This window comes from Ranitomeya imitator, chromosome 2 (genome assembly GCF_032444005.1).
Source record: "Ranitomeya imitator isolate aRanImi1 chromosome 2, aRanImi1.pri, whole genome shotgun sequence".
Classification (NCBI taxonomy): domain Eukaryota; kingdom Metazoa; phylum Chordata; class Amphibia; order Anura; family Dendrobatidae; genus Ranitomeya; species Ranitomeya imitator.
The window spans coordinates 629,945,304-629,970,997 of NC_091283.1; the positions used below are offsets into that span (position 1 = coordinate 629,945,304).

General features: G+C 45.8%; 1 protein-coding gene across 1 annotated transcript in view; it reads left to right on the forward strand.

Annotated features, from left to right (window-relative positions):
• The window catches only part of LOC138666762 (zinc finger protein 665-like), a 136,214-nt gene that overhangs the window by 105,478 nt on the left and 5,042 nt on the right, over nt 1-25,694 (forward strand). The window lies entirely within an intron of this gene.

Sequence of the window (25,694 nt, forward strand, 5' to 3'; positions counted from 1 at the left end):
GGCAAGGGCAAAAGCAACCCACTGGCACGAGAACAGCAGGGCTTAGCCCGAGCACAAGTCCCACAGGACTGCACAAAAGAACGCACATCCCGCGACAAAGAAGGCCACCAAAAGGATCTAGCCACCAAATATCTGGTACCAAAGATTCCAGGATGACCCGCCAACACCGAACAATGAACCTCAGAGATAACTCTACTAGTCCATCTATCAGGGACAAACAGTTTCTCCGCTGGACAACGGTCAGGTCTATCAGCCTGAAACTTCTGCAGCACGCGCCGCAAATCAGGGGAGATGGCAGACAAAATTACCCCCTCTTTGAGAATACCCACCGGCTCAGGAACACCCGGAGAGTCAGGCACAAAATTCCTTGACAGGGCATCAGCCTTCACATTCTTAGAGCCCGGAAGGTACGAAACCACAAAATCAAAACGGGAGAAAAACAGCAACCATCGAGCCTGTCTAGGATTCAACCGTTTGGCAGACTCGAGATAAGTCAAATTCTTGTGATCCGTCAAGACCACCACGCGATGCTTGGCTCCTTCAAGCCAATGTCGCCACTCCTCGAATGCCCACTTCATGGCCAACAACTCTCGATTGCCAACATCATAATTGCGCTCAGCAGGCGAGAATTTTCTAGAAAAGAAGGCACATGGTTTCATCACCGAGCCATCAGAACTTCTTTGCGACAAAACAGCCCCTGCTCCAATCTCAGAAGCATCAACCTCGACCTGAAACGGGAGCGAAACATCTGGCTGGCACAACACAGGGGCAGAAGAAAAACGACGCTTCAACTCCTGAAAAGCCTCTACAGCCGCAGAGGACCAATTGACCACATCAGCATCTTTCTTGGTCAAATCAGTCAATGGTTTAGCAACACTAGAAAAATTAGCGATGAAGCGACGGTAAAAATTAGCAAAGCCCAGGAACTTCTGCAGGCTCTTCACAGATGTCGGCTGAGTCCAATCATAAATGGCCTGAACTTTAACAGGGTCCATCTCGATAGTAGAAGGGGAAAAAATGAAACCCAAAAATGAAACCTTCTGAACCCCAAAGAGACATTTCGACCCCTTCACAAACAAGGAATTCGCACGAAGGACCTGGAACACCATTCTGACCTGCTTCACATGAGACTCCCAATCATCCGAAAAGACCAAAATATCATCCAAATATACAATCATGAATCTATCCAGGTACTTTCGGAAGATGTCATGCATAAAGGACTGAAACACAGATGGAGCATTAGAAAGCCCGAATGGCATAACCAGGTACTCAAAATGGCCCTCGGGCGTATTAAATGCTGTTTTCCATTCATCGCCCTGTTTAATTCGCACAAGATTATACGCCCCTCGAAGATCTATCTTGGTGAACCAACTAGCTCCCTTAATCCGAGCAAACAAATCAGACAGCAGCGGCAAAGGGTACTGAAATTTGACTGTGATCCTATTAAGAAGGCGGTAATCAATACAAGGTCTCAAAGAGCCATCCTTCTTGGCCACAAAAAAGAACCCTGCTCCCAACGGTGATGACGACGGGCGAATAAGACCTTTCTCCAAGGATTCCTTTTATATAACTCCGCATAGCGGCGTGCTCTGGCACAGATGAATTAAACAGTCGGCCCTTAGGAAACTTACTACCAGGAATCAAATTAATAGCACAATCGCAATCCCTATGAGGAGGTAGGGCATCGGATTTGGGCTCTTCAAATACATCCCGGTAATCTGACAAAAACTCAGGGACTTCAGAAGGAGTGGAAGGCGAAATTGACAGCAATGGAACATCACCATGTACCCCTTGACAACCCCAGCTGGACACAGACGTAGATTTCCAATCCAATACTGGATTATGGACCTGTAACCATGGCAACCCCAAAACGACCACATCATGCAGATTATGCAACACCAAAAAGCGAATATCCTCCTGATGTGCAGGAGCCATGCACATGGTCAATTGAGTCCAGTACTGATGCTTATTCTTGGCCAAAGGCGTAGCATCAATTCCTCTCAATGGAATAGGATACTGCAAGGGCTCCAAGAAAAAAACCACAGCGCCTGGCAAACTCCAAGTCCATCAAATTCAGGGCAGCGCCTGAATCCACAAATGCCATTACAGAATAGGACGACAGAGAGCAAATCAGAGTAACGGACAAAAGAAATTTAGACTGTACCGTACCAATGGTGGCAGACCTAGCGAACCGCTTAGTGCGCTTAGGACAATCGGAGATAGCATGAGTAGAATCACCACAGTAAAAACACAGCCCATTCCGACGTCTGTGTTCTTGCCGTTCAGCTCTGGTCAAAGTCCTATCACATTGCATAGGCTCAGGCCTATGCTCAGAGAATACTGCCAAATGGTGCACAGCTTTGCGCTCACGCAAGCGCCGATCGATCTGAATGGCCAAGGACATAGACTCATTCAGACCAGCAGGCGTGGGAAATCCCACCATGACATCCTTAAGGGCTTCAGAAAGACCCTTTCTGAAAATTGCCGCCAGGGCACACTCATTCCACTGAGTAAGCACGGACCACTTTCTAAACTTCTGACAATACACCTCCGCTTCATCCTGACCCTGACACAAAGCCAGCAAGATTTTCTCTGCCTGATCCACTGAATTTGGTTCATCATAAAGCAATCCAAGCGCCAGAAAAAACGCATCTACATCACGTAATGCAGGATCTCCTGGCACAAGTGAAAATGCCCAGTCTTGAGGGTCACCACGCAACAAAGAAATAATGATTTTTACTTGTTGAACGGGGTCACCAGAGGAGCGGGGTTTCAAAGCAAGAAACAGTTTACAATTATTTTTGAAATTCAGGAACTTGGATCTATCCCCAGAAAACAAATCAGGAATTGGAATTCTAGGCTCTAACATCGGATTCTGAACCACAAAATCTTGAATGTTTTGTACCCTTGCAGTGAGATGATCCACACAAGAGGACAGACCTTGAATGTGCATATCTACACCTGTGTCCTGAACCACCCAGAGGTTAAGGGGAAAAAAAAGACAAAACACACTGCAGAGAAAAAAAAATGGTCTCAGAACTTCTCTTATCCCTCTATTGAGATTCATTAATACTTTGGGCCAGCTGTACTGTTATGGACCTGGTGGTTAGGAGCACCCGGAACGAGCTGATGGTTAAACTCACACAGGACAAGCTCTGGGAAGTGGGAGCTCTGCTGACCGCAACCCCTAATCCTATCACACAACTAGAAATAGCCGTGGAGCGTACCTAACTCTCCCTAGACGCCTCTTCACAGCCTAAGAGCTAACTAGCCCTAGAGATAGAAAATAAAGCCTACCTTGCCTCAGAGAAATTCCCCAAAGGAAAAGGCAGCCCCCCACATATATTGACTGTGAGTTAAGATGAAGTCACAAACACAGAAATGAAACAGATTACAGCAAAGGGAGGCCAGACTTACTAAACAGACAGAGGATAGGAAAGGTATCTTTGCGGTCAGCACAAAAAACTACAAAAAGACCACGCAGAGTGTGCAAAAAGACCTCCGCACCGACTCACGGTGCAGAGGTGCCACTCTGCATCCCAGAGCTTCCAGCTAGCAAAACAAAATCATGATAGCAAGCTGGACCAGAAAACAATGAACAAATAATAACTAGCAGGGACTTGGCTTCTGCTGGAGTAGACAGGTCACCAGAAAGATCCAAGAGCGAACTGAACCAGTACAAGAACATTGACAGCTGGCATGGAGTAACGATCTGTGTGGAGTTAAGTAGAGCAGCCAGCCAAAGAATAAACTACGTCACCTGTGGAAGGAACCTCAGAAGCAGCAGCACCACTCACAGCCACCAGAGGGAGTCCATGGACAGAACTCGCCGAAGTACCATTCATGACCACAGGAGGGAGTTCGATAACAGAATTCACAACAGTTCTATGCTTAGTAGCACCGAATGGCACAGGTGGAGCAGACTGTAGTGTTCTGTGGTTAGTAGCACCGAATGGCACAGGTGGAGAAGACTGTAGTGTTCTATGGTTAGTTGCAGCGAATGGCACAGGTGGAGCTGACTGTAGTGTTCTATGGTTAGAAGCACCGAATGGCATAGGTGGAGCAGACTGTAGTGTTCTATGATTAGTAGCACCGAATGGCACAGGTGGAGCTGACTGTAGTGTTCTATGGTTAGAAGCACCGAATGGAACAGGTGGAGCAGACTGTAGTGTTCTATGGTTAGTAGCAACGAATGGCACAGGTGGAGCAGACTGTAGTGTTCTAGGTTAGTAGCACCGAATGGCACAGGTGGAGCAGACTGTATTGTCCTGTGCTTGGTAGCACCGAATGGCACAGGTGGAGCGGACTGTAATGTTCGGTGGTTAGTAGCACTGAATGACACAGGTGGAGCAGACTGTAGTGTTCTATGGTTAGTAGCACCTAATGGCACAGGTGGAGTGGACTGTAGTGTTCTATGGTTACTAGCACCGAATGGCACAGGTGGAGCAGACTGTAGTGTTCTGTGGTTAGTAATAATAATAATAATCTTTATTTTTATATAGCGCTAACATATTCCGCAGCGCTTTACACTTTGCACACATTATCATCACTGTCCCCAATGGGGCTCACAATCTAGATTCCCTATCAGTATGTCTTTGGAATGTGGGAGGAAACCGGAGTACCCGGAGGAAACCCACACAAACACGGAGAGTACATACAAACTCTTTGCAGATGTTGTCCTGAGTGGGATTAGAACCCAGGACCCCAGTGCTGCAAGGCTGCTGTGCTAACCACTGCGCCACCGTAGCACCGAATGGCACAGGTGGAGCAGACTGTAGTGTTCTATGGTTAGTAGCAGCGAATGGCACAGGTGGAGCTGACTGTAGTGTTCTATGGTTAGTAGCACCTAATGGCACAGGTGGAGCGGACTGTAGTGTTCTATGGTTAGTAGCACCTAATGGCACAGGTGGAGCAGACTGTAGTGTTCTATGGTTAGTAGCACCTAATGGCACAGGTGGAGCGGACTGTAGTGTTCTATGCTTAGTAGCACCGAATGGCACAGGTGGAGCAGACTGTAGTGTTCTATGCTTAGTAGCACCGAATGGCACAGGTGGAGCAGACTGTAGTGTTCTGTGGTTAGTAGCACCGACTGGCACAGGTGGAGCAGACTGTAGTGTTCTATGGTTAGTAGCACCTAATGGCACAGGTGGAGCGGACTGTAGTGTTCTATGGTTAGTAGCACCGAATGGCACAGGTGGAGCGGACTGTAGTGTTCTATGCTTAGTAGCACCGAATGGCACAGGTGGAGCAGAATGTAGTGTTCTGTGGTTAGTAGCACCGAATGGCACAGGTGGAGTAGACTGTAGTGTTCTGTGCTTAGTAGCACCGAATGGCACAGGTGGAGGGGACTGTAGTGTTCTATGGTTACTAGCACCGAATGGCACAGGTGGAGCAGACTGTAGTGTTCTGTGGTTAGTAATAATAATAATAATCTTTATTTTTATATAGCGCTAACATATTCCGCAGCGCTTTACACTTTGCACACATTATCATCACTGTCCCCAATGGGGCTCACAATCTAGATTCCCTATCAGTATGTCTTTGGAATGTGGGAGGAAACCGGAGTACCCGGAGGAAACCCACACAAACACGGAGAGTACATACAAACTCTTTGCAGATGTTGTCCTGAGTGGGATTAGAACCCAGGACCCCAGTGCTGCAAGGCTGCTGTGCTAACCACTGCGCCACCGTAGCACCGAATGGCACAGGTGGAGCAGACTGTAGTGTTCTATGGTTAGTAGCAGCGAATGGCACAGGTGGAGCTGACTGTAGTGTTCTATGGTTAGTAGCACCTAATGGCACAGGTGGAGCGGACTGTAGTGTTCTATGGTTAGTAGCACCTAATGGCACAGGTGGAGCAGACTGTAGTGTTCTATGGTTAGTAGCACCTAATGGCACAGGTGGAGCGGACTGTAGTGTTCTATGCTTAGTAGCACCGAATGGCACAGGTGGAGCAGACTGTAGTGTTCTATGCTTAGTAGCACCGAATGGCACAGGTGGAGCAGACTGTAGTGTTCTGTGGTTAGTAGCACCGACTGGCACAGGTGGAGCAGACTGTAGTGTTCTATGGTTAGTAGCACCTAATGGCACAGGTGGAGCGGACTGTAGTGTTCTATGGTTAGTAGCACCGAATGGCACAGGTGGAGCGGACTGTAGTGTTCTATGCTTAGTAGCACCGAATGGCACAGGTGGAGCAGAATGTAGTGTTCTGTGGTTAGTAGCACCGAATGGCACAGGTGGAGTAGACTGTAGTGTTCTGTGGTTAGTAGCAGTGAATGGCACAGGTGGAGCTGTGTTATGAACTGGTGGTTTAGGAGCAACATGGGACGAGCTCTGAAGGAGGTGGTACCTGTACTGACCGCAGTCCCTAAGCTCAACACAACACTAGAAGTAGCCGTGGGATGCTCCTGTCTCTCCCTAGGCACCTCGTCACAGCCTGAGAACTAACTACCCCTAAAGATAGAAACAGGAAAACTATCTTGCCTCAGAGAAAATCCCCAAAGGATAGATAACCCCCCACAAGTAATGACTGTGAGTGGAGAGGAAAAAGACATACACAGAATGAAACCAGTATGTAGCACAGGAGGCCAGTCTAGCTAGATAGATAGGACAGGATGGAATACTGTGCGGTCAGTATTAAAAACTACAAAAATCCACACAGTTTACAAAAATCTCCACACCTGACTAAAGGTGTGGAGGGTAAATCTGCTTCCCAGAGCTACCAGCTTAACTGAATTAATCCATACTGACAAGCTGGACAAAACATAGAATCCACAGAACGAATAAGTCCACAACATGTGGACAGAAAAGAGCAAAGCAAGGACATATCTTTGCTGAACTGGTCAGGATATCAGGGAAATCCAAGCAAAGATGTGAATCCAACCAGGAACCATTGACAAGTGGCACTGGCTGAAGGGAAGAGCCAGGCATAAATAGCCGAGCAGAAAGACAATCAGTGGAAGCAGCTGCAGACTGCTAAATCCAAGGAGCAGCCATTCCACTTACAACCACCGGAGGGAGCCCAAGAGCAGAACTCACAAAAGTGCCACTTACAACCACCGGAGGGAGCCCAAGAGCGGAATTCACAACAGAGCTGACTGTAGTGTTCTGTGGTTAGAAGCACCGAATGGCACAGGTGGAGCAGACTGTAGTGTTCTATGATTAGTAGCACCGAATAGCACAGGTGGAGCAGACTGTAGTGTTCTATGGTTAGTATCACCGAATGGCACAGCTGGGGCGGACTGTAGTGTCCTGTGGTTAGTAGCACCGAATGGCACAGGTGGAGCAGACTGTAGTGTCCTATAGTTAGTAGCACCTAATGGCACAGGTAGAGCGGACTGTAGTGTTTGGTAGTTAGTAGCACCTAATGGCATAGGTGGAGCGGACTGTAGTGTCCTATAGTTAGTAGCACCTAATGGCACAGGTGGAGCGGACTGTAGTGTTTGGTCGTTAGTAGCACCGAATGGCATAGGTGGAGCGGACTGTAGTGTCCTCTAGTTTGTTGATGTGAATTCTGCTCTTGGGTTCCCTCCAGTGGTTGTAGGTGGGAATGCAGTTGTCTCTGAGTCGCAGTCCTGGCCAGGTGTATCTGCTGATTGCAGTTCTGACTGGGATATTTAGGTGTGCAGGATTCATTAGTCCTTGCCAGTTGTCAATGTTTCTTGTGAAGTGTTGGATCACTTTCTGGCTTCTCCTGCTTTGCTGCCAATTCAGCAAAGATAAGTGTCTGTTTCTTTTTCTGTGGCACACATGCAGTGTGCTTATATTCTGTGCTATTCATTTGTTTTTCTCTTGTCCAGCTTAGACTGTGTCAGTGTTTTCTCAGTCTTGTTGGATTCTCTGGAGTTGCAGATATACGCTCCACATCTTTAGTTAGATGGTGGAGTTTTTGTATTTCCTGCTGTGGATATTTTTGGAAGGATTTTTAATACTGACCGCTTAGTATACTGTCCTATCCTTTCCTATTTAGCTAGTGTGTGCCTCATTTGCTAAATCCTGTTTCCTGCCTGCGTGTGTCTTTTCCTCTACTACTCACAGTCAATATTTGTGGGGGGCTGCCTATCCTTTGGGGTTCTGCTCTGAGGCAAGGTAGAAATTCCTATTTCCATCTATAGGGGTATTTAGTCCTCCGGCTGTGTCGAGGTGTGTAGGTTTTGTTAGGCACACCCCACGGCTACTTCTAGTTGCGGAGTTAAGATCAGGGTTTGCGGTCAGTATAGTTACCACCTACTCCAGTGAAAGTTATTCATGCTGCTCCAAGGTCACCTGATCATAACAGTTAGTAGCACCTAATGGCACAGGTGGAGCGGACTGTAGTGTTCGGTGGTTAGTAGCACCTAATGGCACAGGTGGAGCGGACTGTAGTGTCCTATAGTTTCTAGCACCTAATGGCACAGGTGGAGCGGACCGTAGTGTCCTATGGTTAGTAGCACCGAAAGGCACAGGTGGAGCAGACTGTAGTGTCCTGTGCTTAGTAGCACCGAATGGCACAGGTGGAGCGGACTGTAGTGTCCTATGGTTAGTAGCACCGAAAGGCACAGGTGGAGCGAGCGGGCTGTAGTGTTTGGTGGTTAGTAGCATCTAATGGCACAGGTGGAGCGGACTGTAGTGTTCTGTGGTTAGTAGCACCGAATGGCACAGGTAGGGCGGACTGTACAGTCATGGCCAAAAGTTTTGAGAATGACACCAAAATTATATTTTCACATGATCTGCTGCCCTCTGGTTTTTATTAGTGTTTGTCTGATGTTTATATCACATACAGAAATATAATTGCAATCATATTATGAGTACCAATACGTTATATTGACAGTTAGAATGAGTTAATGCAGCAAGTCCATATTTGCAGTGTTGACCCTTCTTCTTCAAGACCTCTGCAATTCTCCCTGGCATGCTCTCAATCAACTTCTGGACCAAATCCTGACTGATAGCAGTCCATTCTTGCATAATCAATGCTTGCATTTTGCCAGAATTTGTTGGTTTTTGTTTGTCCACCCGTCTCTTCATGATTGACCACAAGTTCTCAATGGGATTAAGATCTGGGGAGTTTCCAGGCCATGGACCCAAAATCTCTGTTTTGTTCCATGAGCCATTTAGTTAGCACCTTTGCTTTATGGCAAGGTGCTCCATCATGCTGGAAAAGGCATTGTTGGGCGCCAAACTGCTCTTGGACGGTTGGGAGAAGTTGCTCTTGGAGGACATTCTGGTACCATTCTTTATTCATGGCTGTGTTTTTAGGCAAGACTGTGAGTGAGCCGATTCCCTTGGCTGAGAAGCAACCCCACACATGAATGGTTTCAGGATGCTTTACAGTTGGCATGAGACAAGACTGGTGGTAGCGCTCATCTCTTCTTCTCCGAATAAGGCTAGGGTCACATTGCGTTAGTGCAACCCGTTTAGCGCTAGCGGGTTGCGCTAACGCAATGTTTTTAATGGGGCCGCGTCCTGGGGTCGCGGTAACGTCCCCGCTCTCGCAGATCCCCGATCTGCGAGAGCGGGGAACGGACCGCGGGCGCGCCTCGGACGCTGCGAGCAGCGTCCGCGGCGCGCCAGGAAACACCGGCGCGTCGCTAGCGCGTGCCGAACATGGCACGCGCTAGTGCTGCGCGTTCCCATTGCCGTGAATGGGCGCGCTAACGGACGCGTTGCACGGCGTTAATTTCGCCGTGCAACGCTGTCCGTTAAGCGCGTTCCCATAACGCAATGGGAACCCAGCCTATGCTGTTTTCCAGATGTCCCAAACAATCGAAAAGGGGATTCATCAGAGAAAATTACTTTGCCCCAGTCCTCAGCAGTCCACTCCATGTACCTTTTGCAGAATATCAGTCGGTCCCTGATGTTTTTTCTGGAGAGAAGTGGCTTCTTTGCTGCCCTCCTTGAAACCAGGCCTTGCTCAAAGAGTCTCCGCCTCACAGTGCGTGCAGAAGCACTCACACCAGCCTGCTGCCATTGCTGAGCAAGCTCGACACTGCTGGTAGTCCGATCCCGCAGCTGAAACAGTTTGAAGATACGGTCCTGGCGCTTGCTGGTCTTTCTTGGGCGCCCTGGAGCCTTTTTGACAACAATGGAAGCTCTCTCCTTGAAGTTCTTGATGATGCGATAGATTGTTGACTGAGGTGCAATCTTTGTAGCTGCGATACTCTTCCCTGTTAGGCCATTTTTGTGCAGTGCAATGATGGCTGCACATGTTTCTTTAGAGATAACCATGGTTAACTAAAGAGAAACAATGATACCAAGCACCAGCCTCCTTTTAAAGTGTCCAGTGATGTCATTCTTACTTAATCATGATTGATCGCCAGCCCTGTCCTCATCAACACCCACACCTGTGTTAATGGATCAATCACTAAAACAATATTAGCTGCTCCTTTTAAGGCAGGACTGCAATGATGTTGAAATGTGTTTTGGGGGTTAAAGTTCATTTTCTGGGCAAATATTGACTTTGCAAGTACAGTAATTGCTGTTAAGGTGATCACTCTGACATTCAGGAGTATATGCAAATTGCCATTAGAAAAAATGAAGCAATAGACTTTGGAAAAATTAATATTTGTCTCATTCTCAAAATTTTTGGCCATGACCGTAGTGTCCTGTGCTTAGTAGCACCCAATGGCACAGGTGCTTATTTTATACTGTTGGAGCAGACCTGAGTTTTAATAGAAGACTCCTCAGTATAATACAGGGGGGAGGTGTGCGAGGCCGGTTATTATAGCAGGTGTCTTGTCGCTGACTACTTATAATAGCGCGAATGGTGAAAACGGTGTATTTTTCATGTGACCAGAGCTTGCTCCTGCTCATCTGATTACTTCTCCATTATTGGAGGGGTCTACATACATAGTCTGTGAGAATATTCAAGGTGATCAGGTTCTGGGAATTTATGAACGCATTGGGCATGTTATCTTTTTTTTTTTTTGCATAGTTATCAAGTACAACATAGTGACTACTGCAGTCAATGTGGAGTCATAGGTGTGACAAGGTCACTATCACTATGCCCCAAGATTCTAACGAAAACTGTCAGGGCATTTTGAATATGAAAGTGAAAGTTAATATCTTTAGCCTTACTAACGGTTAGTGCCCTTTGACTAGCCCCAGATACCATGCTATTCTAATGTAGCTATTGGCAAGTGGCTCTTTCTGATAGAAGAGCACCAAGTGAAGAACTTGGAGCAAATAAATAGCTTGGCTGGCACCTCTCACATACAAGCTACAATAGGACGTGCATGATACCTTCTGATCGTGCACACAGGTATCGGGTTGGTGTATGCAGTCCCAGGAGTGCTATAAAATAATCACCATGCCACATATGTATTTCCAGTCTTTGTCCCTAATCAAGACTCGCTCAATAAAGGAGTGGTTCTGCAGGTGGCGACCACAGACCACATCTCAGTACCAATGCTTTCTGGCTGATGTTTTGGTCACTGTTGAATGTTGGTTGTGCTATCACACTCGTGGTAGCATGAGACGGACTCTACAACCCACACAAGTGACTCAGGTAGTGCAGCTCATCCAGGATGGCACATCATTGCGAGCTGTGGCAAGAAGGTTTGCTGTGTCTGTCAGCGTAGTGTCCAGAGGCTGGCGGCACTACCAGGAGACAGGCCAGTACACCAGGAGATGTGTAGGAGGGCAACAACCCAGCAGCTGGACTGCTACCTCAGCCTTTGTGCAAGGAGGAACAGGAGGAGCACTGCCAGAGCCCTGCAAAATGACCTCCAGCAGGCCACAAATGTGTATGTGTCTGCGGCAGTGGAACGGGGACAGGTGAATATCGCAAGTGACGGTTTCCCCGCCTGCTCAGGACAAGATGTGAGTATGTAATTTTTTTTTTTTTTATTCCGCAGCAGCAGCATATGGGGCAAATGTTTCTATGGAGCATCTTATGGGGCCATAATCAACCTTTATGCAGCATTATATGGGGCATAATATTCTATGGACCATCTTATGGGGCCATAATCAACCTTTGTGCAGCATTATATGGGGCATATTTTATTATGGAGCATCTTATGGGGCCCATCATGAACTTTATGGAGCATTATATGGGGCGTATTTTGTATGGAGTATCTTATGGAGCCCTTCATAAATTGTATGGAGCATTATATGGGGTGTATTTTGTTTGGAGCATCTTATGGGGCCATCATAAACTTTATGGAGCATTATATGGGGCTCCTGATTCAATATGGATATTCAAAAACACTTAACCTATTGATGTCTCAATCAATTTTACTTTTATTGGTATCTATTTTTATTTTTGAAATTTACCAGTAGCTGCTGCATTTCCCACCCTAGGCTTATACTCGAGTCATTAAGTTTTCCCAGTTTTTTTTGGCAAAATTAGGGGGGTCGGCTTATATTCGAGTCGGCTTATACTCCAGTATATACGGTACATATGAAAAACTTGCTGACAGAAATCCATTGGGGTTTTTTTTCACTGTTTAGCTCTTGTCTTAAACTTTCAGGCTGATGTGAATATCTGCCAAAGCCAGTTTTATGCCATCTCTGTTTCCATTGTAGGTCTGTTTACGACTATTACTGCATTCATTAACTGACAGCCTAAACCAAAATGGCAAAGGACAATTGTGGAATGTCTCAGAAGATATTAAACCTCACACTGGAGATAATCTACCTACTCACCGGAGATGTAAGAAATTTTGCCCGCCCTAATCTGTATGTTATTTCCATAGATGTCAATGTACCTTAGTGGTCGAGCATTTGGCCAACAGCTATTCATCATGTCCCACTTTTCCCCATACACATGTACTGTGCCTAACCCCCAAGGCTGTTTGCACCTTCCTGACCAGACCAAATGTTATAATTCTGACCTGTGTCACTTTATCCGGTAATAACTCTGGAACGCTTCAACTGATCCCACTGATTGAGACTGCTGATATATTGTACTTCATGATAGTGGTAACATTTTTGTTCATTATGACTTGACTTTGCTTACTTGTGAAAATAACGGAAATTTGTAAAAATTTCACAATTTTCAAACTTTAACTTTTATTCCCTCAAATCAGATATGTCCCACAATATTTAATAGGTAACATTACCCACATGTCTACTTTACAGCAGCACTATTTTTGAAACATAATTTTTTTTGTTAGGAAGTTATAAATGTTAAAAGTTGACCAGCAATTTCTCATTTTTAAAATAAAATTAAAAAAAACAAAACATTTTTTAGGGACCACATTACATTTGAATTTTGAAGTGACTTTAAGGAGTCTATATGACAAAAAAATATGCAACAGTGACACCATTCTAAAAACTGCACCCCTAAGGTTATGTGCACACGTTGCGGTTTTTACCGCGGAACCGCGGCGATTTTGCCGCTGCGGGTCCGCAGCAGTTTCCATAGCGTTTACAGTAACCTGTAAACCCTATGGAAACCGCAAACCGCTGTGCACATGCTGCGGGAAAAAACGCGCAGAAACGCAGCGGTTTATAACCCGCAGCATGTCACTACTTTGTGCAGAATCGCAGCGATTCTGCACCCATAGAAATGCATTAATCCGCTTACTTCCCGCATGGGGCTGTGCTCACCATGCGGGAAGTAAGCGGATAATGTGCGGGTTATACCCGGGGTGGAGGAGAGGAGACTCTCCTCCAGGCCCTGGGAACCATATTTGAGTTAAAAAAAAAAAAAAAAAGAATTAAAATAAAAAATAATGTTATACTCACCTTCGGAAGTCTCAGCGCTGCACACGGCCGTCCGGTCTCAGGTTTGCTATGCGACCAGGACCTGCGGTGACGTCGCGGTCACATGACCGTGACGTCACGAAGGTCCTTCTCGCACAGCATCTTTGGAACCGGACCGCCGCCTGCAGCGCCGAGGAGATGTTTTTTATTTTTAACATTACTATTGATGCTGCATATTGCTGCATATGCAGCATCAATAGTAGGGGTAAAATCCCGCAGCGGAACCCGCAGGACAAAACGTGATAAATCTGCAGGGATAACCGCAGCGGGTTTGCCCTGCAGATTTATCAAATCTGCTGCAGGAAAACCCGCAGGGACCCGACGCAACGTGTGAACATGGCCTAAAGGTGCTCACAAAACCTCATTCAAGAAGGTTTATCCTCTCGGGTGCTTCACCGGAATGGAATGTGGAAGGAAATATTGAACATTTTAACTTTTTTTTTTTTTTTTTTTTTCACAAATATTTTAATTTAGACCCACATTTTTTTAATTTCACAAGGGTAGTATGAGAAAATGGACAGCAAAATGTGTTGTGCGATTTCTCCTAAGTACTCTGTTACCCCATATGTGGGTGAAAACTACTGTTCGGGCGCACAGCAGGGTTTGGAAGGGAAGAAGCGCCATTTGACTTTTTGAACGCAAAATTTGCTGGAATAATTAGCGGACGCCATGCTGCATTTCGAGAGCCTCCAAACAGTGGAAACCCCCACAAGTGACACCATTTTGGAAATTATAACCCCTCAAGGAACGTATCTACATTGAGGAAAATAAGTATTTGATACACTGCCGATTTTGCAAGTTTCCCACCTACAAAGAATGGAGAGTCTTTAATCTTTATCATGCGCACACTTCAACTGTGAGAGACAGAATCTAAAAATAAAACCCAGAAAATCACATTATATGATTTTTAAATAATTAAATTGCATTTTATTGCATTAAATGAGTATTTGATCACCTACCAACCGGCAAGAATTCTAGCTCGCAGACCTGTTAGTTTTTCTGAAAGAATCCCTCCTACACTGCACTCATTACCTGTATTAATGGCACCTGTTTGAACTTGTTACCTGTATAAAAGACACCTGTTCACACACTAAATCATTCACACTCCAACCTCTCCACAATAGCCAAGACCAAAGAGCTGTCTAAGGACACCAGGACAAAATTGTAGACCTGCACAAGGCTGGAAAGGACAAGAGGCAAGCATCTTAGTGAGAAGGCAACAACTGTTGGAGCAATTATTAGAAAATGGAACAAACACAAGATGACTGTGAATCTTTCTCGGGCTGGGGTTCCATGGTAGATCTCACTTTGTGGGGTAAAGATGATTCTGAGAGAGGTCAGGAATTGGCCAAGAACTACACAGGGTGACCTGGTTAATGACCTGAATAGAGTTGGGACCACAGTCTCAAACATTATCGTTAGTAACACATTACTCCGTCATGGATTAAAATCCTGCAAGGCTTACGCCACCACATGTCCAGGCCTGTTTGAAGTTCACCAATTACCATCTGAATGATCCAGAGGAAGCATGGGAGAAGGTCATGTGGTCAGAAACAAAAATAGAACTTTGAGGTATCGACTCTAGACGCCGTGTTTGGAGTAAGAAGGATGAGTACAATTCCTAGAACACTGTCCCAGCTTTGAATCATGGTGTAGAAAACATCATATTTTGGTGCTTCTCTGCAAAGGTGGCAGGACGATTGCACCGTATTAAAGGGAAAATGGATGGGGTCATGTATCGTAAGATTTTGGCCAGCATCCCCTTCCCTTAGTAAAATCATTGAAGATGGTTCATGGCTGGACAACACAGCTAGGGCAACTAAGGAGTGGCTCCGTAAGGTAATAAGTAGTGATGAGCGAGTATACTCGTTGCTCAGCATTTCCCGAGCACGTTCGGGTGGTCTCCGAGTATTTGTGACTGCTCGGAGATTTAATTTTTGTCACCACAGCTGCATGATTTGCAGCTTTTAGGGAATCCCCAAATGTATTCAAGCTGTCTATCAGCCAGGCAACCCCCACATGTATTCAGGATGGCTAGCAGCTGTAAATCATGCAGCTGCATCAACAAAAACGAAATCTCAGAGCACTAACAAATACTCGGAGACCACCCGAGCATGCTCGGGAAAACCCGAGCAACGAGTATACTCGCTCATCACTAGTAATACGCATTTCAAGGCCCTGGAATGGCCTAGCCAGTCTCCAGACCTGAACCTAATAGAAAATCTTTGAAGGGAGCTGTAACTCAATGTTGTCTAGCAACAGCCCCCAAACCTGAAAGATCTGTATGGAGGACTGGGCCAAAATCCCTGCTGCAGTGTGTACAAACTTGGTGAAGAACTACAGGAAACGTCTGACCTCTAATCATAAACAAAGGTTTCTGTACCAAATATTAAGTTCTGTTCTATTGTATAAAATACTTATTTCATACAATAAAATGCAGATTATATAAAAATAGTGTTTTTTTTTTTTCTTTTTTTTTTTTTTATCATGATTCTGTCACAGTTGGTGTACGTACGATAAAGATTACAGACCTCTATTCTTTGTAGGTGGAGAAACTTGCAAAATCGTCAGTGTCAAATACTTATTTTCTTACCGTACATGTGTTTATCACCTTTAACTCCCAGGTGCTTCAGACACTTCTAAAGGTACCGTCACACTGGACGATATCGCTAGCGATCCGTGACGTTGCAGCGTCCTGGCTAGCGATATCGTCCAGTGTGACAGGCAGCAGCGATCAGGCCCCTGCTGTGATATCGCTGGTCGGGGAAGAAAGGCCAGAACTTTATTTCGTCGCTGGATCTCCCGCAGACATCGCTGAATCGGCGTGTGTGACGCCGATTCAGCGATGTCTTCGCTGGTAACCAGGGTAAACATCGGGTTACTAAGCGCAGGGCCGCGCTTAGTAACCCGAAGTTTACCCTGGTTACCATCGTTAAAGTAAAAAAAAAACCGCTACATACTTGCCTACCGCTGTCTGTTCTCGGCGCTCTGCTTCTCTGGTCTGGCTGTGAGCACAGCGGCCGGAAACCAGAGCGGTGACGTCACCGCTCTGCTTTCCGGCTGCCCGGCGCTCACAGCCAGACCAGAGAAGCAGAGCGCCGAGGACAGACAGCGGTAGGTAAGTATGTAGCGGTTGTTTTTTTTACTTTAACGCTGGTAACCAGGGTAAACATCGGGTTACTAAGCGCGGCCCTGCGCTTAGTAACCCGATGTTTACCCTGGTTACCGGGGACCTCGGGATCGTTGGTCGCTGGAGAGCTGTCTGTGTGACAGCTCTCCAGCGACCAAACCGACGCTGCAGCGATCCGGATCGTTGTCGGTATCGCTGCAGCGTCGCTTAGTGTGACGGTACCTTAACGTTGAGCCGTGAAAATAAATAGATTTTTTTTTATTGTGGGAAAAATTTACTTTTAGCCCCAACAGAAGAAAATGGAACCAAAAATTTTTTATGCAATTTCACGTAAGTATGCATGTACCCTATATGGGGGGGGGGGGGACTACTGTTTGTGTGCACCGCAGGGCTCAGAAAGGAAGTGCAGACTTTGATAGAATGGTTTGTGGGTGTTATGTCATGTTTGGAGACCCCCTGATGTGCCTAATCAGTGGTAACCCCCCACAAAAGACCTCATTTTGTAAACTAGACCCATCAAGGAATATATCTAGATGTGTGGTGAGAAGCTTGAACCCACTGAGGTGGTTCACAGGGTTTTACAATGTGGTCCTGTGGAAATGGAAAAAAATATGTACCGTATTTTCCGCTTTGTAAGACGCACTTTATTTCCCCCAAATTTGGGGGGGAAATGTGGGTGCGTCTAACAAAGCGGATATACCGCTTACCATTACAGGCTGGGAGGAGGGGGTGTCCGCCGCCGCTACCGCCTGCCGCCGCTGTCGTCCGCCGCCACTGCCGGGGTTGTCCGCTGCTGCCCCGGGTGATGCTGAAGGCTCCGGTGCTGCGGGGGGCTCTGGCGACATATTGTGAAAGACCAGAGCCCCCCGGCAGTTCTTCCATGCGTTCCAGTATGACTAATTCCGGGAAAATGGCCGCCGGAATCTCGGGAGATGAGATTTCAGCGCTGAGATCTCATCTCTCGAGATTCCGGCGGCCATTTTCCCGGAGTTAGTTCCAGTATGACTGACTCCGGGAAAATGGCCGCCGGAATCTCGGGAGATGAGATTTCAGCGCTGAGATCTCATCTCTCGAGATTCCGGCGGCCATTTTCCCGGAATTAGTCATACTGGAACGCATGGAAGAACTGCCGGGGGGCTCTGGTCTTTCACAAAATGTCGCCAGAGCCCCCCGCAGCACCGGAGACAGCCCTACAGCACAGGAGCCCCCTGCAGACCCCTCATCCCAGCCTGCAGCAAAGGAGCCCCCTGCAGACCCCTCATCCCAGCCTGCAGCAAAGGAGCCCCCTGCAGACCCCTCATCCCAGGCTGCAGCACAGGAGCCCCCCTGCAGCACAGGAGCCCCCTGCAGACCCCCTCATCCCAGCCTGCAGCAATGCTCCACTCCTGCCTCCGGCAACGAGCCTGGGACCCTGATCCACCACAACCACAACCCCTGGTAAGTAATAAGACGCATGGATTATAAGACGCCCCACCAATTTATTAAAAAATAGTTTTTTCCTATTTTTCTCCTCAAAATTTGGGGTGCGTCTTATAATCCGGAGCGTCTTACAAAGCGAAAAATACGGTATATTTTTTCCCACAAAAATGTTTAGTCCCCAGTATTTTCATTTTCACAAGGATAGCAAGAGAAACTGGACCCCAAAACTTGTTCAATTTCTCCTGTGTACACAGATACCTCATGTGGTTGAAAACTATTTTCGAGGCACAGTGCAAAGTTTGGAAGTGAAGAAGTATTAGAGTTCAGATTTTGCTATAATCAATGGAAGGTGCCAGAACAATTGAACCCATTTTACAAAACTACACCTCTCAATGATTTTATCTAGGTGTTTAGTGATCATATTGACACCACAGGTGTGTCACAGAATTTTATACCATTGGGCAGTGAAGAAAAAATAAAATTTTTACCCCAAATTTTGTTTTAGCCCCAGATTTTACATTTTCACATGGGGAAATGAGAAAAAATGGCACCAAAATTTGTCACACAATTCTTGCTGAATGTAGAAATACCCCATATGTGGCTGTACAGTACTGCTTAGCCACATGGTGAGACCCGGGAGGGACGAAGCGCTGTTTGCCTCCTGGAGCACAGATTTTCTTAGAATAGTTTGCAGACTCCATATAGAGAGCACAAGCGGGGAGAAGCCAGAGCTGCTTATGGTCAGAACGTAATTCATGAAGTGCACATACTGATTTCTAACTGTATTTACAAATAAGACATTTAGCAAACAATTGATCAATTCTTTGAGCCACCCCGCTACGTCACGGCATTCTCATAATTGGGCAGTCCTACTCTACGTTTTTTTATATTCGCTGTGCCATAAAGGCCTCCTAAATGTGTTTAAAAGCAAGACCACATTAAAGGCAAGCTGTACCTGAAGCATTTCTGAATCACTCCCATGGCGCCAGAGGGGCAAGCGCAGATAAAGACCGACCAGGTCCAAACATAGACATTTCAGGTCTAACCTCCACATTGCCTAACCAGCACCACAGATAAAGAATGAGACATGCTGAGGCACAGGTGCACAATTAAACAGCGCCTAGGGCAGGGCTGCTGTATGTGTGTACAGCAGCCTATCAATCACAGTGAACACAGAAAGAATGGCGTACATAACCCAGCGCGCACAGCAACAGTGGTGGTCAGCCACATACCAATATCAAAGCTCAAGATGGAAGAAGCCAGTGCTGCTTATGGTCAGAACGCAATACACAAAGTGCACATGCACATATTGATTTCTAACTGTATTTCAAAATGAGACACTTAGCAAACAATTGATCAATTCTTGGAGCCACCCTGCCACGTCACGGCATTCTCATAATGGGGCAGTCCTACTCTACGTTTTTTATATTGGCTGTGCCATAAAGGGCTCCTAAATGTATTTAAAAGCAAGACCACATTAAATGCAAGCTGTACCTGAAGCATTTCTGAATCACTCCCACGGCGCCAGAGGGTCAAGCGCAGATAAAGGCCGACCAGGTCCAAACATAGATATTTCAGGTCTAACCTCCACACTGCCTAACCAGGCGCTGTTTATTTGTGCACCTGTGTCTCAGCCTGTCTCACCCTTTATCTGTGGTGCTGGTTGGGCAGTGTGAAGGTTAAACCTGAAATGTCTATGTCCAGACCTGGTCGGCCTTTATCTGCGCTTGCCCTTTCTGGCGCCATGGGAGTGATTCAGAAATGCTTCAGGTACAGCTTGCATTTAATGTGGTCTTGCTTTTAATACATTTAGGAGGCTTTTTTGGTACAGCGAATATAAAAAACGTAGAGTATGACTGCCCCATTAAGAGAGTGACGTGGCGGGGTGGCTCAAAGAATTGATCAATTGTTTGCTAAATGTCTCATTTTGAAAGACATTTAGAAATTAATGTGTGTATGTGCACTTTATGTATTGCGTTCTGACCATAAGCAGCGCTGGCCTCTCCCCTCTTTTGCCTCCATATACAAAGCCCCTAAGTTCTAGAAGAGCAAAGTCTCCCCTCAAGTGACCCCATTTTAGAAATTATACCCCCTTTTGGGAATTTATCTACAGGTGTAGTGACTATTTTGACTCCATGTGTGTTTTCTAGAATCCAACAGCAGTGGATATTTGAGTGAAAATTGCAAACTGCCATTGTAGTGCCTAGCTCATGCTTCTGGAGACACACACATGTAAATTAGGTGGGCTCTATTCGCTACAGAATTGCCAAATGTGGATGCACAATGTGGTTTAGGCACACTGGTGATCAGAAAGGAAGGGGATCATTTGGATTTCGAAGTGTAGAATTTGCTGAATTTCTTTGGGGGGTGCAAGAAGCCATTTTGCTTTTCCAGAGGCTTGAGAATTGAGTTGAAGCTTTTAACATAGTTTTAAGGTTGAAGGAAGACTTTAAAGGGAACCTGTAAACACCCTCCACCCCCCCGGCGTTTTGTAAGTTTCTATCGTGTGATGTTAGTCGAAGGGCAGCGCAAGCTGCGCATGCCCAGAAATGGAACTTACAGCGCAGGTGCCGGGGGACGTTAATGAAGGCAGAGGAGGCGGCGCACGGAGGGGCTGAGTGATGGCTGGGAGGCATTTGTGTCCAGGGGAAAAGACATGCCCCCCTGGACAGACTAAAGATATGGCAGGCAAATTATAAAAAGTGATAATGCAGCGTTGGAAGGGACCCCCAAAAAAGCCACCTTCACAGAATAATGCATTAGTGCTGCACAAGGTGGTTCTTTTACTTAAAAACGCCAGGGAGGGGGTGACAGGTTCCCTGTAAGTCCATTTTATTGGGAACATCTTGCTTAACGTTTGGATCATATTTTTCCTGCGATCACTTTGGTGTTTCCATCTAAATCTCCGAGTGATGCAATTCTGATGAGACCCATGAGGGATTCATTCACTATGAGGCAGCAGAGTTACTCGTCTGGCCTCTTCTGCATTGTCCTTCTTTTCAAAATGCATAAAACTGTGGCGGTCCTTGCTTTTATGCACTCCAAAAAAGACAGACACTATCGGATTATATGTCAGACGGCGTCCACAGTGCCTCCATCGGCATCATTGTAGAGAATCTTCCGCGGGGGGAGGGGGGTGTGGTTCCGTCCAAACCACGTATTTCAGAGATTTACACGGAAAACCCCGGTGTAAGCGCTCAGCGTAGAGCTCAGGATAAATGTGTGCTGAGCCTTACTGTGATCTTCTTTAGGAGGCAGAATGAACAAACATCAGGTCAAGAAATGTTTTTATTTATATTCTGTTACACCGTTTGTCTCTTGTTACATATAAGTAATTATACAACGTTATTCTTTGAGCTAGTGCAATTACAGCGATACCAGATAGAGATAGATATATGTGTATGTACACTGTGTGCAGAATTATTAGGCAAGTTGTATTTTGATCACATACTTTTTATATATGTTGTCCTACTCCAAGCTGTTCAGGCTTGAGAGCCAACTACCAACTACCGTATATACTCGAGTATAAGCCGAGATTTTCAGCCCACTTTTTTGGGCTGAAAGTCCCCCTCTCGGCTTATACTCGAGTCATACCCAGGGGTCGGCAGGGGAGCGGGGGCTGTCTAATTGTACTCACCTACTCCTGGCGCGGTCCCTGCACGTGCCTGCTTCTTCCAGCACTGCAGCTTCTTCCTGTAGTGAGCGGTCACATGGTACCGCTTATTACAGTAACGAATATGCGGCTCCACCTCCCATAGAGGTGGAGCCGCATATTCATTACTGTAATGAACGGTAACAGTGACCGCTCACTACAGGAAGAAAATGTGGCGCCGGGGAACAGATGTGCAGCGACGGCGCCAGGAGCAGTTAAGTATGAGGGGGGCAGTGCGCGATACTCACCTGCTCCTCGTTCCACCGTCGGCGCCGCTGTGTCTTCAGCAGTGACGCTCATGTCAGAGGGCGCGGTGACGTGATTAGTGCGCGCCGCCCTCTTCCTGAACGTCGGCGCAGAGGATGGGAAGACACAGCGGCGGTCAGCGGTGGAACGGGAAAGGTGAGTATAGCAAGTGCTGGGGGCCTGAGAGGTGAGTATGTAATTTTTTAATTTTTTTAATCGCAGCAACAGCATATGGGGCAAATATCTGTATGGAGCATCTTATGTGGCCATGTGCAGCATTATATGGGGGCAAATATCTGTATGGGGCATCTTATGAGGCCATGTGCAGTACAGCATGATATGGGGGCAAATATCTGTATGGGGCATCTTATGGGGCCATGTGCAGCATTATATGGGGCAAATATCTGTATGGGACATCTTGTGGCCATGTGCAGCATTATATGGGGGCAAATATCTGTATGGAGCATCTTATGTGGCCATGTGAATCATGATATGGGGCAAATATCTGTATGGGGCATCTTATGTGGCCATGTGCAGTATGATATGGGGGCAAATATCTGTATGGAGCATCTTATGTGGCCATGTGCAGCATTATATGGGGCAAACATCTGTATGGAGCATCTTATGGGGCCATAATCAACATTTGTGGAGCATTATACGGGGCAAATATCTGTATGGAGCATCTTATGTGGCCATGTGCAGCATTATATGGGGCAATTATCTGTATGGAGCATCTTATGGGGCCATAATCAACATTTGTGGAGCATTATACGGGGCAAATATCTGTATGGAGCATATTATGTGGCCATGTGCAGCATTATATGGGGCAAATATCTGTATGGAGCATCTTATGGGGCCATAATCAACATTTGTGGAGCATTATACGGGGCAAATATCTGTATGGAGCATCTTATGTGGCCATGTGCAGCATTATACGGGGGCAAATATCTGTATGGGGCATCTTATGGGGCCATGTGCAGTGCAGCATGATATGGGGGCAAATATCTGTATGGGGCATCTTATGGGGCCATGTGCAGCATTATATGGGGCAAATATCTGTATGGAACATCTTGTGGCCATGTGCAGCATTATATGGGGGCAATTATCTGTATGGAGCATCTTATGTGGCCATGTGCAGCATGATATGGGGGCAAATATCTGTATGGACCATCTTGTGGCCATGTGCAGCATTATATGGGGGCAAATGTCTGTATGGAGCATCTTATGGGGCCATAATCAACATTTGTGGAGCATTATACGGGGCAAATATCTGTATGTAGCATCTTATGTGGCTATGTGCAGCATTATATGGGGCAAATATCTGTATGGAGCATCTTATGGGGCCATAATCAACATTTGTGGAGCATTATACGGGGCAAATATCTGTATGTAGCATCTTATGTGGCTATGTGCAGCATTATATGGGGCAAATATCTGTATGGAGCATCTTATGGCGCCATAATCAACATTTGTGGAGCATTATACAGGGCAAATATCTGTATGGAGCATCTTATGTGGCCATGTGCAGCATTATATGGGGGCAAATGTCTGTATGGGGCATCTTAATTGTTACCATCCACCTCTCGTGTCTCCCCTTTTCCTCATAGTTTGTAAGCTTGCGAGCAGGGCCCTCATTCCTCCTGGTATCTGTTTTGACCTGTATTTCTGTTATGCTGTAATGTCTATTGTCTGTACAAGTCCCCTCTATAATTTGTAAAGCGCTGCGGAATATGTTGGCGCTATATAAATAAAAATTATTATTATTATTATTATTATTATTATCTTATGTGGCCATGTGCAGCATTATATGGTGCAGTTATTTGTATGGAGCATCTTATGGGGCCATGTGCAGCATTATATGGGGAGGTTATCTGTATGGAGCATCTTATGGGGCCATAATCCACATTTTTGGAGCATTATATGGGGCATATTTTAATATGGAGCATCTTATGGAGCCCATCATAAACTGTATGGATCATTATATGGGGCTCCTGATTCAATATGGATATTCAAAAACACTTAAACTACTTAAACTACTTAAAAACACTTAAACTACTACTTTTCCACCGTATTCACGGTGGAAAATGAAATGCTAGGTGAAATCCCAAGAAACAATGAAAACCCTATATTAAGGGTCACCAATCTAACCCAAGAAGAGGTGCGAAACCGGCTAAATAAGATTAAAATAGATAAATCTCCGGGTCCGGATGGCATACACCCACGAGTACTAAGAGAACTAAGTAATGTAATAGATAAACCATTATTTCTTATTTTTAGTGACTCTATAGCGACAGGGTCTGTTCCGCAGGACTGGCGCATAGCAAATGTGGTGCCAATATTCAAAAAGGGCTCTAAAAGTGAACCTGGAAATTATAGGCCAGTAAGTCTAACCTCTATTGTTGGTAAAATATTTGAAGGGTTTCTGAGGGATGTTATTCTGGATTATCTCAATGAGAATAACTGTTTAACTCCATATCAGCATGGGTTTATGAGAAATCGCTCCTGTCAAACCAATCTAATCAGTTTTTATGAAGAGGTAAGCTATAGACTGGACCACGGTGAGTCATTGGACGTGGTATATCTCGATTTTTCCAAAGCGTTTGATACCGTGCCGCACAAGAGGTTGGTACACAAAATGAGAATGCTTGGTCTGGGGGAAAATGTGTGTAAATGGGTTAGTAACTGGCTTAGTGATAGAAAGCAGAGGGTGGTTATAAATGGTATAGTCTCTAACTGGGTCGCTGTGACCAGTGGGGTACCGCAGGGGTCAGTATTGGGACCTGTTCTCTTCAACATATTCATTAATGATCTGGTAGAAGGTTTACACAGTAAAATATCGATATTTGCAGATGATACAAAACTATGTAAAGCAGTTAATACAAGAGAAGATAGTATTCTGCTACAGATGGATCTGGATAAGTTGGAAACTTGGGCTGAAAGGTGGCAGATGAGGTTTAACAATGATAAATGTAAGGTTATACACATGGGAAGAGGGAATCAATATCACCATTACACACTGAACGGGAAACCACTGGGTAAATCTGACAGGGAGAAGGACTTGGGGATCCTAGTTAATGATAAACTTACCTGGAGCAGCCAGTGCCAGGCAGCAGCTGCCAAGGCAAACAGGATCATGGGGTGCATTAAAAGAGGTCTGGATACACATGATGAGAGCATTATACTGCCTCTGTACAAATCCCTAGTTAGACCGCACATGGAGTACTGTGTCCAGTTTTGGGCACCGGTGCTCAGGAAGGATATAATGGAACTAGAGAGAGTACAAAGGAGGGCAACAAAATTAATAAAGGGGATGGGAGAACTACAATACCCAGATAGATTAGCGAAATTAGGATTATTTAGTCTAGAAAAAAGACGACTGAGGGGCGATCTAATAACCATGTATAAGTATATAAGGGGACAATACAAATATCTCGCTGAGGATCTGTTTATACCAAGGAAGGTGACGGGCACAAGGGGGCATTCTTTGCGTCTGGAGGAGAGAAGGTTTTTCCACCAACATAGAAGAGGATTCTTTACTGTTAGGGCAGTGAGAATCTGGAATTG